The sequence below is a fragment of the Dendrobates tinctorius genome, unplaced genomic scaffold (genome assembly GCF_039654945.1).
Source record: "Dendrobates tinctorius isolate UK_male_01 unplaced genomic scaffold, ASM3965494v1 ptg000075l, whole genome shotgun sequence".
Classification (NCBI taxonomy): domain Eukaryota; kingdom Metazoa; phylum Chordata; class Amphibia; order Anura; family Dendrobatidae; genus Dendrobates; species Dendrobates tinctorius.
The window spans coordinates 55,587,391-55,597,205 of record NW_027361743.1 but is presented as its reverse complement, the minus strand read 5'-3'; positions in this window follow the sequence as shown (position 1 = coordinate 55,597,205).

The window sequence follows — 9,815 nt, the reverse complement described above, 5'->3', positions numbered from 1 at the left end:
TGCACTCTGTGGACGAGCTTTCGCTTCTGGAGGAGGAGGAGGAGGGTCGAATGCCTACAGCCAATTGTTTCCTATACCGTGGGCTAGGCAGCACTGTCCCACCACCGCTGTCCCCTGTGGACCCTGCATCCACCACATTAACCCAGTGCACAGTGATGGACACGTAACGGCCCTGGCCATGCCGACTGGACCATGCATCTGTTGTAAGGAGCACCTTTCCACTCACTGACTGCTAGATGCGGTCTTTCACATGATGGTGGAGGGCTGGGATGGCTTTGCGAGAGAAGAAGTGGCGACTGGGTAGGTCATAGCGTGGTACTGCATAGGCCATGAGTTCGCGGAAAGCTGCGCTTTCCACCAACCGATAGGGCATCATCTCTAATGAGATTAGTTTGGCAATGTGGGCGTTCAAACCCAGTGTACGCGGATGAGAGACTGAGTACTTTCTTGACCTACTCATAGTCTCTGGGAGGGTGAGCTGGACTTGAGAGCTGCATATGGTGGACTAGCGGTGGACAGGGCGGACTGAGAGAGAGTTGATGATGGTGATGGAGTTGGTGTTCTTTCTGATGTCCTAGATTCAGTCTTTCTTTGATATAACAGTGGGATTCCCTGACTGCTTTGGCCTTGCAACGACACCTCAACATTTGCTGCTGTGCTAACCGGTGGGCTTACAGTGGGGGAAACAATGTAGCGTTGCTGACTACCTTCTTTGTGATCAGTTGCACATGTGGTACTTGAGGTTTGGTGTTGTGTCCACGCTTGCAAGTGCATGCTGGTTAAATGTCTAAGCATGCAACTGGTATTCAAATTTTTCAGATTTTTCCCTCGGCTAAAGGTCTTTGCGCACTTCTTACAGATAACCTTGGCCTGATCATGAGGATTTTGTTCAAAAAAGTGCCACACTGCACTCTTCCTACTTTTGAAGACATTTTGCGGCCTAGCACGCTGTGCTATTTTGACCGTCTGGACAAGCTGTCCAGCAACTCTTTTGATTTATGGAACCTGTCGTTGGAGTGCTCCGGGCCTGCCAGATAACAGCTGTTGCGATGTTGATGTCTGCTGTGGTTGCTCCTCCTCATCTGAGCTATTGGAAGCAGCACCCTCTTCCCCCAATGGATGCCACTTTGGGTCAACAACTGGGTCATCCATCACCTCCTCTTCAATGTCATGTGCACCTTCCTCTGTGTCACCGTGTATGGTGGTATAGTATGCGGGAAGGGGCACCTGAGTCTCATCAGGGTCAGAATCTGGCTCATTACACTGCGAGGACAATGTAGTGCTCTGAGTGAATGTACCAACAGAAACATCTATCAGTGGGTGTGCATCAGTGCACTCCATGTCAGATTCATCTTGGCCTGGGTTATTCACCATTTCACTTGATAACCAAGGCATGGTATGTGAAAACAGCTCCATGGAGTAATCAGTTGTATGGCCTGCGTCATCCTTCAATCTTGGTTGGGGTGAAGGACACAAGGAAAGGTGTGGTTCATGAACATGAGCCTCCAATGACGACTCAGTGCTTTTATTTTTTACAACTTCAGAAGAGGAGGCGATAGAGCTGGAGGCTGAGTCAGCAATGTAAGCCAAAACTTTTTCCTGAAGCTCTGGCTTTAAAAGCGGTTTGCCAACTCCTAGAAAACTAAGCCTTCGAGGCCTTGTGGAGCCAGACGATGACGCAGGCTCAACACCTCCTGCATTCGGTCCTATTTTGCTTTTGCCACTACCATCAGATCCAACACCATCATTACCAGCTGGCAACCCCCGCCCAATTCCACGGCCTCCTCCACCAGCCTTCCTCATTTTTGGTAAAAATGTACACAAAATCCCACAAACTATATAGTAATGTAAAACAAGGTACAAGGTGTATATAGGACAGGGGAGATGTAGAATTTCTGAACACACTTGTGGACACTGTTGGATTGTGTGAGGCCCAGTGAATATCACACCGCTATGTCACAGGCTCAATGTCGCAGGTGTGGAAAATGTCACTATAGGACAGGGGAGATGTACAATTTCTGAACACACTTGTGGACACTGTTGGATTGTGTGAGGCCCAGTGAATATCACACCGCTATGTCACAGGCTCAATGTCGCAGGTGTGAAAAATGTCACTATAGGACAGGGGAGATGTAGAATTTCTGAACACACTTGTGGACACTGTTGGATTGTGTGAGGCCCAGTGAATATCACACCGCTATGCCACAGGCTCAATGTCGCAGGTGTGAAAAATGTCACTATAGGACAGGGGAGATGTAGAATTTCTGAACACACTTGTGGACACTGTTGGATTGTGTGAGGCCCAGTGAATATCATACCGCTATGTCACAGGCTCAATGTCGCAGGTGTGAAAAATGTCACTATAGGACAGGGGAGATGTAGAATTTCTGAACACACTTGTGGACACTGTTGGATTGTGTGAGGCCCAGTGAATATCACACCGCTATGTCACAGTCTCAATGTCGCAGGTGTGAAAAATGTCACTATAGGACAGGGGAGATGTAGAATTTCTGAACACACTTGTGGACACTGTTGGATTGTGTGAGGCCCAGTGAATATCACACCGCTATGTCACAGGCTCAATGTCGCAGGTGTGAAAAATGTCACTATAGGACAGGGGAGATGTAGAATTTCTGAACACACTTGTGGATACTGTTGGATTGTGTGAGGCCCAGTGAATATCACACCGCTCTGTCAAAGGCTCAATGTCGCAGGTGTGAAAAATGTCACTATAGGACAGGGGAGATGTAGAATTTCTGAACACACTTGTGGACACTGTTGGATTGTGTGAGGCCCAGTGAATATCACACCGCTATGTCACAGTCTCAATGTCGCAGGTGTGAAAAATGTCACTATAGGACAGGGGAGATGTAGAATTTCTGAACACACTTGTGGACACTGTTGGATTGTGTGAGGTCCAGTGAATATCACACTGCTATGTCACAGGCTCAATGTCGCAGGTGTGAAAAATGTCACTATAGGACAGGGGAGATGTAGAATTTCTGAACACACTTGTGGACACTGTTGGATTGTGTGAGGCCCAGTGAATATCACACCGCTATGTCACAGTCTCAATGTCACAGGTGTGAAAAATGTCACTATAGGACAGGGGAGATGTAGAATTTCTGAACACACTTGTGGACACTGTTGGATTGTGTGAGGCCCAGTGAATATCACACCGCTATGTCACAGGCTCAATGTCGTAGGTGTGAAAAATGTCACTATAGGACAGGGGAGATGTAGAATTTCTGAACACACTTGTGGACACTGTTAGATTGTGTGAGGCCCAGTGAATATCACACTGCTATGTCACAGGCAGAAATTGGCTAGTGTATGACAAACTACAAGGTGTATATAGAATTGGGAAGAATAGGAATCTCCCTAGAGTGTAGGTCTGTAAGAACGGAACAAGTCCTCGACTTATCCTTACAGAGTCACACACAGATAGCTTCACTGTGGCCGTGATAACAGCCATTACACGGTACTGAGAGAGGAGCGTGCATGTACACCGCTGTCCGGTGTCCGTAAAATTGTCAAGCTCCGTGTTTTTTAAGTATACGGACTGACACACGCTGTCTCTCTATAGTTTTGAATGTGATCAAACAGCAAATATACTTAACTGTTTGAAAACCAGACAAAACTAGAAGGTGGAGGTCTATAAGAACGGAACATGTCCTTGACTTATCCTTACAGAGTCACACACAGATAGCTTCACTGTAGCCGTGATAACAGCCGTTACACGGTACTGTGTGAGGAGCGTACTGTTGTGAGTTCATTTTCCCCTTCACCATTGAGGTCTGATGAACTCCCTCTTCTGGTGAAGGAAGGTATTGAGGCTGATTACCAAGCACCTGAGCTGGATGATGATGACTGGGTGACGGGAATTGCTGACTGGATATAAGGCAGCCGACGCCCTTCTGCCTTGCTGGTGATCTTCTCTGAGGGATTCTAGGAGACCAGTCTGATTCCTGCTCCTCAAAAGCTAAGTTTTCTGCTCTGCTTTTTGCATTTGTGTTTTGGTTTTGTTGTGCCTTGTTTTTCTGGATTTCTGCCATTCCCTGCTGGGGTGAGCTGAATTCCTTTTGCTCTGTCTTCAGAAAATACCTGAGTACTGATATAGTCTTTTTGAAGCCTAGCGTCTTTAGGGCTTTTTTCCCTATCAGTCTGTTCGCTCTTATTTTGATAGGATTTTGGCGGATTGCAGACAGCAGCTTTTCTATCCTGTCCTACTTAGTTAGCTTGGGCCCCATCAAGTATACTGACACACGCTGTCTCTCTATAGTGTTGAATGTGATCAAACAGCAAATATACTTAGCTGTTTGAAAACCAGACAAAACTAGAAGGTGGAGGTCTGTAAGAACAGAACATGTCCTCCACTTATCCTTACAGAGTCACACACAGATAGCTTCACTGCGGCCGTGATAACAGCCGTTACACGGTACTGAGAGAGGAGCGTGCACGTACACCGCTTTCTGGTGTCCATAAAATTGTCAAGCTCCGTGTTTTTTAAGTATACGGACTGACACACGCTGTCTCTCTATAGTTTTGAATGTGATCAAACAGCAAATATACTTAACTGTTTGAAAACCAGACAAAACTAGAAGGTGGAGGTCTGTAAGAACGGAACAGGTCCTCGACTTATCCTTACAGAGTCACACACAGATAGCTTCACTGTGGCCGTGATAGCAGCCGTTACACGGTACTGAGAGAGGAGCGTGCACGTACACCGCTGTCCGGTGTCCGTAAAATTGTCAAGCTCCGTGTTTTTTAAGTATACGGACTGACAGACGCTGTCTCTCTATAGTTTTGAATGTGATCAAACAGCAAATATACTTAACTGTTTGAAAACCAGACAAAACTAGAAGGTGGAGGTCTGTAAGAACGGAACATGTCCTCGACTTATCCTTACAGAGTCACACACAGATAGCTTCACTGTGGCCGTGATAACAGCCGTTACATGGTACTGTGTGAGGAGCGTACACCGCTGTATGGTGTGAAAAAATGCACGCTCAGTACCTCACGAGGACAAAAAAAAAATTTGGATTGCTTTTAAAAAAGCAGTTTGCAGAGCAGTGGGAAAACAGCAATGCAGCTATCAGGAAGCCTTATAAGGCAGCCTAACAACCAACACAGCTGATCCAGCAAAATATAGCCTCCACTTGCACTGCACACACAGTGACTGGTGTGTTGTACAGGCAAAATCGCTAGCAGCAGAAGCAGTTTTTGGTGTCTTCTTCCCTGCCTAACGCTCTCCCTACAGAATCATCATCAGCAGCAGCTCTCCCTATTCTGAGATCAGCATGAGAAACATGGCGGTCGGCGTGCACGCCCTTTTATACCCCCTGTGACGCCCCCCAAAAGCAAGCCAATCACTTGCATGCCCTTCTCAACGATGGTGGTGACCCCTGCCTATGTCATCACGTTGCCCACAGTGTCCGTGGATCCTGATTGGCTGAAAAAGGGCGGAAAACAAACTTTTGAAACACGACTTTGCCGCTAAAGACGCCGAGCTCGTGGCCGACCTCACCCTAGGGTCGGGTTTCGTTTCATGAAACCCGACTTTACCAAAAGTCGGCGACTTTTGAAATTTTTTGACCCGTTTCGCTCAACTCTACTGGTCACTACTGAGCATGTACATAAAGTGCAGCACAGATTCATCTCCACTACTACTCCACAGCACTGGTCACTACTGAGCATGTGCATAATGTGCAGCACAGATTCATCTCCACTACTGCTCCACAGCACTGGTCACTACTGAGCATGTGCATAAAGTGCAGCACAGATTCATCTCCACTACTACTCCTCAGCACTGGTCACTACTGAGCATGTATATAAAGTGCAGCACAGATTCATCTCCACTACTACTCCTCAGCACTGGTCACTACTGAGCATGTGTATAAAGTGCAGCACAGATTCATCTCCACTACTACTCCTCAGCAGTGGTCACTAGAGTTGAGTGAAACGGGTCGAAAAATTTCAAAAGTCGCCGACTTTAGCGCCAAAGACGCGTTTCAAAAGTTTATTTTCCGCCCTTTTTCAGCCAATCAGGATCCACGGACACTGTGCGCAATGTGATGACATAGGCAGGGGTCACCACCATCTTTGAGAAGGGCATGCAAGTGATTGGCTTGCTTTGGGGGGCGTCACAGGGGGTATAAAAGGGCGTGCACGCCGACCGCCATGTTTCTCATGCTGATCTCAGAATAGGGAGAGCTGCTGCTGCTGCTGATTCTGTAGGGAGAGCGTTAGGCAGGGAAGAAGACACCAAAAACTGCTTCTGCTGCTAGCGATTTTGCCTGTACAATACACCAGTCACTGTGTGTGCAGTGCAAGTGGAGGCTATATTTTGCTGGATCAGCTGTGTTGGTTGTTAGGCTGCCTTATAAGGCTTCCTGATAGCTGCATTGCTGTTTTCCCACTGCTCTGCAAACTGCTTTTTTAAAAGCAATACAAATTTGTTTTTTTTTGTCCTGGTGAGGTACTGAGCGTGCATTTTTTCACACCATACAGCGGTGTACGCTGTTATGAATGAGTCACCGTAGGAGGCAAAAACAGAAATACTAGCTAAGTCCAGAAAACCAGAGAAGTTGGCAGCTATCGGATTGCAGACCCCTGAACCTATCAACAACAACTAGCAGTAGCCGTGGGGGGTTCCTACGATGCCCTAGACCCCTCGATCACAGCCGGAGAACTAAATAGCCTAAAGTCAGAAAGGGAAATCTAAACTGCCCCAGAGCAGACCCCAAAGCAATAGGCAGCCCCCAACATATAATGACGGTGAAGCAAGATGAAAAAACACTCACACAGATAGAAAGATAGGCTGAGCAAATGATGGGGCCCAAGCTAACTAAATAGGACAGGATAGAAAAGCTGCTGTCTGCAATCCGCCAAAATCCTATCAAAATAAGAGCGAACAGACTGATAGGGAAAAAAGCCCTGAAGACGCTAGGCTTCAAAAAGACTATATCAGTACTCAGGTATTTTCTGAAGACAGAGCAAAAGGAATTCAGCTCACCCCAGCAGGGAATGGCAGAAATCCAGAAAAACAAGGCAAAACAAAACCAAAACACAAATGCAAAAAGCAGAGCAGAAAACTTAGCTTTTGAGGAGCAGGAATCAGACTGGTCTCCTAGAATCCCTCAGAGAAGATCACCAGCAAGGCAGAAGGGTGTCGGCTGCCTTATATCCAGTCAGCAATTCCCATCACCCAGTCATCATCATCCATCTCAGGTGCTTGGTAATCAGCCTCACTACCTTCCTTCACCAGAAGAGGGAGTTCATCAGACCTCAATGGTGAAGGGGAAAATGAACTCACAACAGTACGCTCCTCACACAGTACTGTGTAACGGCTGTTATCACGGCTACAGTGAAGCTATCTGTGTGTGACTCTGTAAGGATAAGTCGAGGACATGTTCCGTTCTTATAGACCTCCACCTTCTAGTTTTGTCTGGTTTTCAAACAGTTAAGTATATTTGCTGTTTGATCACATTCAAAACTATAGAGAGACAGCGTGTGTCAGTCCGTATACTTAAAAAACAGGGAGCTTGACAATTTTACGGACACCGGACAGCGGTGTACATGCACGCTCCTCTCTCAGTACCGTGTAACGGCTGTTATCATGGCCACAGTGAAGCTATCTGTGAGTGACTCTGAAAGGATAAGTCGAGGACATGTTTCGTTCTTACAGACCTCCACCTTCTAGTTTTGTCTGGTTTTCAAACAGTTAAGTATATTTGCTGTTTGATCACATTCAAAACTATAGAGAGACAGCGTGTGTCAGTCCATATACTTAAAAAACACGGAGCTTGACAATTTTACGGACACTGGACAGCGGTGTACGTGCACGCTCCTCTCTCAGTACCGTGTAACGGCTGTTATCACGGCCACAGTGAAGCTATCTGTGTGTGACTCTGTAAGGATAAGTCGAGGACATGTTCCGTTCTTACAGACCTCCACCTTCTAGTTTTGTCTGGTTTTCAAACAGTTAAGTATATTTGCTGTTTGATCACATTCAAAACTATAGAGAGACAGCGTGTGTCAGTCCGTATACTTAAAAAACACGGAGCTTGACAATTTTACGGACACCGGACAGCGGTGTACGTGCACGCTTCTCTCTCAGTACTGTGTATCGGCTGTTATCACGGCCACAGTGACGCTATCTGTGTGTGACTCTGTAAGGATAAGTCGAGGACCTGTTCCGTTCTTACAGACCTACACTCTAGGGAGATTCCTATTCTGCCCAATTCTATATACACCTTGTAGTTTGTCATACACTAGCCAAAATTGCTGCCTGTGACATAGCGGTGTGATATTCACTGGGCCTCACACAATCCAACAGTGTCCACAAGTGTGTTCAGAAATTCTACATCTCCCCTGTCCTATAGTGACATTTTTCACACCTACGACATTGAGCCTGTGACATAGCGGTGTGATATTCACTGGACCTCACACAATCCAACAGTGTCCACAAGTGTGTTCAGAAATTCTACATCTCCCCTGTCCTATAGTGACATTTTTCACACCTGCAACATTGAGCCTGTGACATAGCGGTGTGATATTCACTGGGCCTCACACAATCCAACAGTGCCCCCTAGTGTGTTCAGAAATTCTACATCTCCCCTGTCCTATAGTGACATTTTTCACACCAGGGACATTGAGCCTGTGACACAGCGGTGTGATATTCACTGGGCCTCACACAATCCAACAGTGTCCACAAGTGTGTTCAGAAATTCTACATCTCCCCTGTCCTATAGTGACATTTTTCACACCTGCGACATTGAGCCTGTGACATAGCGGTGTGATATTCACTGGGCCTCACACAATCCAACAGTGTCCACAAGTGTGTTCAGAAATTCTACATCTCCCCTGTCCTATAGTGACATTTTTCACACCTGCGACATTGAGCCTGTGACATAGCGGTGTGATATTCACTGGGCCTCACACAATCCAACAGTGTCCACAAGTGTGTTCAGAAATTCTACATCTCCCCTGTCCTATAGTGACATTTTTCACACCTGCGACATTGAGCCTGTGACATAGCGGTGTGATATTCACTGGGCCTCACACAATCCAACAGTGTCCACAAGTGTGTTCAGAAATTCTACATCTCCCCTGTCCTATAGTGACATTTTTCACACCTGCGACATTGAGCCTGTGACATAGCGGTGTGATATTCACTGGGCCTCACACAATCCAACAGTGTCCACAAGTGTGTTCAGAAATTCTACATCTCCCCTGTCCTATAGTGACATTTTTCACACCTGCAACATTGAGACTGTGACATAGTGGTGTGATATTCACTGGGCCTCACACAATCCAACAGTGTCCACAAGTGTGTTCAGAAATTCTACATCTCCCCCGTTCTATAGTGACATTTTTCACACCAGCGACATTGAGACTGTGACATAGCGGTGTGATATTCACTGGGCCTCACACAATCCAACAGTGTCCACAAGTGTGTTCAGAAATTCTACATCTCCCCTGTCCTATATACACCTTGTACCTTGTTTTACATTACTATATAGTTTGTGGGATTTTGTGTACATTTTTACCAAAAATGAGGAAGGCTGGTGGAAGAGGCCGTGGAATTGGGCGGGGGTTGCCAGCTGGTAATGATGGTGTTGGTGGTGGATCTGATGGTAGTGGCAAAAGCAAAATAGGACCGAATGCAGGAGGTGTTGAGCCTGCGTCATCGTCTGGCTCCACAAGGCCTCGAAGGCTTAGTTTTCTAGGAGTTGGCAAACCGCTTTTAAAGCCAGAGCTTCAGGAAAAAGTTTTGGCTTACATTGCTGACTCAGCCTCCAGCTCTATCGCCT